The sequence below is a fragment of the Malania oleifera genome, chromosome 9 (assembly GCF_029873635.1).
Source record: "Malania oleifera isolate guangnan ecotype guangnan chromosome 9, ASM2987363v1, whole genome shotgun sequence".
Taxonomy (NCBI): domain Eukaryota; kingdom Viridiplantae; phylum Streptophyta; class Magnoliopsida; order Santalales; family Ximeniaceae; genus Malania; species Malania oleifera.
The window spans coordinates 52,047,533-52,053,532 of NC_080425.1; positions in this window are offsets into that span (position 1 = coordinate 52,047,533).

The window sequence follows — 6,000 nt, forward strand, 5'->3', positions numbered from 1 at the left end:
ATTAGAGCAACCTGGACTTCGGCAAAGCAGAAGGAGCATAAAGAAAACAAGATGAGAGATATAAAACCTTGTCCTTTATGCACCAAGGGGTAAGTAAATATATTCTTCCTAGAATTATGGGTGCAAAGTCGTCTAAAGATGCATGAGAATTTTTGAAAAAATAATTTGGAGTCTATGATAAAGTAATCTCCATAAAGCTCCAAAATACATGGCGAGATTTTGCTAATTTAGCCATGAAAGAAAAAGAGAAAATTCAAGAATTTTTTACTGGAGCAGTTGTAATTATTAATCAAATTAGAGCTTATGGAGATGCAATAGAAGATGAAAAAATTGTTGAAAAAATTTGAGAAGTTTGCCTTCTAAATTTGAGCATATAGTTGTTCTGATAGAAGAATTCAAAGATTTATCAAAACTCACCCTAGATGAGCTCATGGGAAGCCTAGAAGCTCATGAACAAAGGATGAGCAGATTTTCAAATCAAGATTTAGAGCAGGCTTTTCATTCAAAAAATAAACATACAAAAGCAAAATAATAAAGGAGCTAATTCATCTAAAAGATTTTCACATGGAAGGGGACGTGGTAAAATTCAAAATTTTCGAACTCAAGACAAAGCAAGAAGAAGCAATTCGAACCCCCAGGGTATGATTTAGGTGGTAGTGCGGGATGCGAGAGTGCCTTTCATGAGGTCAGGTGTTCAAACCCTCTCGGGTTCGTTTCCACCCCTGGACTCCTGAATTTACCCTCCTTTTGCAGTTGTGGGGTTAACTTCAAGGGGCGCGAGATTAGTCACGTGGACCGTAAAAAGGACACGTGGATACCTGATGTGTAATCCAAAAAAAAAGAAGAAGCAATTCTAACCTTCAGTGCCTAATTTGCAAAAAAATATGGGCATGAAACAAAAGTTTGCAAATTTCAGTATAGAAAATGCAGAATTCCAAATCATTCTCAAAGTGATTGTTGGTACAAAGACCAACGAGAAAACAAAAAAGCCAACTATTCAAAAGAAATTGAAGAAAAAGAAGCAAGACAGGTATTTTATTCATGTTTGAATGCTTAACAAGAGTTCGACAACATTTGGTACGTGGATTGTGCCTGTAGTAATCATATGACAGGAAAAAAAGATTTGTTCGTGAAGCTCGATGACAAATTCTCTTCTAAAGTAAAACTCGAAGATGACAAGTTACATAAAATTGCTGGAAAAGGAGTAATCGCAATCCACACAAAGGGAGGTAACTCCTAAATTTATATTTGATGTGCTTTACATCCCTAACTTAACTCAAAATTTATTAAGTGTTTGGCAATTACTACAAAAAGGATATAAGCTCAATTTTGACAATGGAGAATGTGTCATCATTGATAAGAAGAAAAATTTCACTGTGGCTAGAGTAAAAATAAACATGAATAAAGTTTTTCCTTTATGGCACTTGAGATATGGACATTTAAATTTCAAAGGCTTAAAATTATTGAAGGATAAACATATGGTGTTTGGATTGCCCAATATTTCTAAGCAAGAAAAAATTTGTGAAGACTGCATTTATGGAAAAATGCATGAGTTACCATTCCCGAAGACATTTTGGAGAGCTAGAGCACCATTAGAATTAATCCATGCTGACATTTGTGGACCCACAAGGACTCCTTCTCTTAATAACAACAGATACTTTATTTTATTTGTTGATGATTATACCCGAATGATATGGGTATATTTTTAAAGGCAAAAATCAGAAGCCTTCTCCACTTTTCTTTAGTTTAAAACATTTGCTAAAAAATAAAGTGGCAGGAAATTATAAATTCTTGAGAACAGATTGAGGTGGAGAATTTCTTTCAACAACATTTAATGATTACTGTAAAAAGAAAGACATAAAAAGGGAACTTACAGTGCAATATAATCCACAAAAAAAAATAAAAAATGGAGTAGCCGAACGAAAGAATTGCACAGTTGTTGAAATGGCTCGAAGCATGTTGAAGAGTAAAAAACTTCCAAATAGTTTCTAGGCAGAAGCAGTTAACACTGCTGTTTATATACTAAATCATTCTCCCACAAAGGATGTTCAGAACAAGACTCCATATGAAGCATAACATAGACGAAAGCCACAGGTAAATCTCAAAAGATTTTTGGTTGCATAGCTTACTCACATATGCCTTCTCAGCAACAAGAAAGGTTTGATGAGAAAGGAGAAAAATACATTTTTCGTGGGTATCGTAACGAATCTAAAGGATATCATTTACTTAACCCAAAAACTAATGATCTTATAATTTCTCGAGATGTTATTTTTTACGAAATGGCATCGTGGAATTGAGAAGAAACTTCTACGGAAAAAACAATAGTATTTAATATGCCCAGTCCATACTTAATATTAAATAATCAAAATTCTAAATCAAGCAGCAACCCAGAAGCAACTCCAAGTCCAAGTCCATCTATGTCTTTCAATTCTCTAGGAACTACAAGCTCATAGTCAAGCACTTCAAAGCATACTTTTTAGAGTCAGAGACTCCAACAAGAAGGGTATGTTCTTTAATAAAAATTTATGAAACTTGTGACATTGCATTTTTTTCTTGTGAGCCACAGTTCTTTGATGAAGCAGCAAAGGAAGAAATTGGGATAAAGGCCATGGATGAAGAAATTGCAACAATTGAGAAGAACAACACATGGGAGCTCGTAGATCCACCTGAAGGCAAAGAAGTAATCGGGCTAAAATGGGTTTACAAGACGAAGTATATAGAAGATGGCTCAATACATAAGCACAAGGCTTGTCTAGTTGCAAAAGGCTATTCACAGCAGCCTGGAATTGACTTCAATGAAACGTTTGCACTAGTAGCTTGTATGGAGACGATATGAACGGTTCTTGCGTTGGCCGCTCAACTAGAGTTACCAATCTTCCAACTTGATATCAAATCAACATTTCTTAATGGAGAATTGGAAGAAGAAGTTTATGTGGAGGAACCTGAGGGTTATTCTATACCTAGTCAAAAAGACAAAGTACATAGGCTATGAAAAGCCTTATATGGATTAAGACAAGCTCCATGAGTCTGGAATAGCAAGATTGATTCCTACTTCCATAAAAAAGGATTTCAAAGAAGTCAAAATGAGCCTTCACTTTACATAAAAGGAGGTGTGAAAAATTTTCTCCTTATTTGTTTATATGTTGATGATCTAATTTACACAGACACCAATCTAGCAATGGTGGAGGAAGCTATGATGAAAGAATATAAGATGATAGATTTGGGGCTTATGAAATATTTCCTTCGCATTCAAGTCTGAAAATTAAAAGGCGAGATATTTATTTCTCAAGAAACATATCTTGAAGATTTATTGAAAAAATTTCAAATGAACAATTGTAAACCAATTTCTACTCCAATGGCTATAAATGAGAAGCTACATTTGAATGATGGCGCACTGAAAGTAGATGAAAAAACATATTGAAGCCTGGTTGGATTCTTAATATACTTGCCAGATATCCTTTACCTAGTCAGCTAAATTTCTAGATTTATGCATCAACCTAGCAAGCTACACTATGCAGTGGCAAAAAGGATTTTACGATATCTTCAAGGAACAAGGAAATTTGGCATTATATATATGAGTTAAAAAGAGAACAAGTTTATGGGTTACACCGATAGTGACTAGGCAAGCTCAATTGATCGGAAAAGCACCTCTGGTTATGTGTTTTGCTTAGGATCCAAAGTAATTTCGTGGGGATCCAAAAAGCACAAAAAATAAAAAATAAAAAATGGCACTTTCTTCGGCAGAAGAAGAATATATTTCAACAATGGACGTTGCTTACGAAGCAATATGGTTACATAGATTACTAGTGGAACTGCAACAAGTTAAAGGTGCTCCTACAGTTATCTACCGTGACAATATGTCCGCAATTACTATGACGAAAAATCCAGTATTCCATAGTAGGACCAAACTATTGACTTTGAATCCGATCCTTGTTTTGATGCTAACAAAGCATAAGTATCTTATGTGTGCATTTAGTGTGTGAACAGGTTTATATGTCAGCATAGACATAAGATACAGGAGAAATGGAAGTAAAGACGGAACTTAAAGCTCACTTATTCCTGGTGAATCCCATAAAGAACAAGAAGAGCAAAAGAGGGAGAAGATGCTTTGATTTGATTGTAATTGCATTTTATTTTTATATTTTGGTCTGTAATAATGCATGACATGCATGATATGAACGATAAGCTCAGATGACCATAGATTGACCACAGGAGACCCAATACTTGCACCAAAAATCTTTTTCTAAAAGGGTAATATCATACAAGGGTTTTTGGAATAGTTTTGAGATCAAAAACAGGGCCAAAATTAAATTTACAAAGATCTCGACATTGTATTTTTAGGCTTAATTAAAAAGCCTCGATCGACCGACCCTTAAATGCCTTAACTTGCTTGGTCAACTAGCCTTTGAATTCTAGCCTGTTTATCATGCCTTGGCCGACTGGCCATTTAATTGAAATTTTCTTTGGCTGACCGACCTTTATGAACCAGAAAACTAGCCTTAAGGCTGAGCGACCGAACCTACGAAGGCTCGAAAAATTGCCTTGGCCAGCTGACCAGTCACCTTCCATGGCCAACCGAACCCCAAAATTAAATTCAAAATTCTATGTGTAGTCAGTCGACCGGCCCTAGCATTGGTCTACCAAACCTCTCAAGTTCCCAAAATTTTACTACATTAATCAGGATTAAAATTTAATTAAAAAATTTTTAAAATACCCTCCTCTATGTCCACAAACGGTCATATTTTCTAGAAAAACTATAAATACTCTATCATTATTCATTTTCAAAACTAATGCTTAGATTATTTCTCCCAAAATTTTTTATGCTTTAATTTTCATACTTTCTTATACTCTTTCCATTGAAAATATTTTAAGAGAACTATTGATTTTTCTTTCACTCCCTTTCTTTCAAATTCATTGTTTTCAAGGGATTGTTGAAAGAGGTTTCTATTTGGGCATTCATTTTTATTAATCAAAGCATATACTCTCACTCACATATTTTGTTTGAAAAATCTTTATGAGAGTTTTCTCAGAGGTTTCTCCACATATTTCCTTGATAAATATTTTTTGGAGAAACTTCATTTAGCTTGTGAAAAGATGCATATCCATTGCAAGATTCATAAGCTCATTTGTGCTTTATTGCAAAATCCTTTTTTGAGTTTAAATCCTAGGTTCTCCTTTACTTTTACTGAAAAATATTTTTTGGAGAAATATTCATTAGGGTATAATCTTTGAAGTTCTTATCATAAAAACCATTTTCAAAGATTGGAATATTTATTTTTGAGGAAAATACCCAAACTCACTTGAGCTTTACTTAATATTATACGTGAGTGCATCTGTGCTTCAACTTGTACATCCTTGCTTTTGAGAAGCATTTATTTGTATGCAAAAAATATTATTTCATATTTGTTGTTTTCCCGACGTGTGGTCGGAAGAGGATTGTACTGGCCTATAACATGTACTAGAGTGCTCAAACCCAGATAAGAGAGCACCGGATAGACTTAGACCCGGTTAAGAAAGTCTCAGATTGGTTTAGACCCAGTTAGGAGAACTAGGTTCACCTTTTTGTAAGGTGTATTGGTTGTGGCTCAGCCCAGAAATTTGAGTTAGGGAGTCTTTGGCCCGTAAGAAGAATGTAAGTGGCATCGCTCCGCCTAGTTAAAGTGAGCATTTAGTGGAATCCTTGAGCTATGACTTAAGGCGGGGATGAGGTAGAATTGGCCGAACCTCGATAACAAATTTTTATCGGCACTTTATTTCTTGTACTTTAATTTCTATATATGTGTGTTATTATTTATTGTCTTGATTATTTTACATACATGTTTTGAATGATTGAGAAATACTGAATCTGCTATATCTGCTTTAAATATATGCTCAGTTGAATTATGTTGGGTTTTGCACTTGCTTAGATGGACCCTAAGTTGGGACATACTGATTGAATTTTAAAATTAACTTTAACCTAGGAGAAATTTTTTAATACTCAATTCCCTCCCTTTGTGGGAA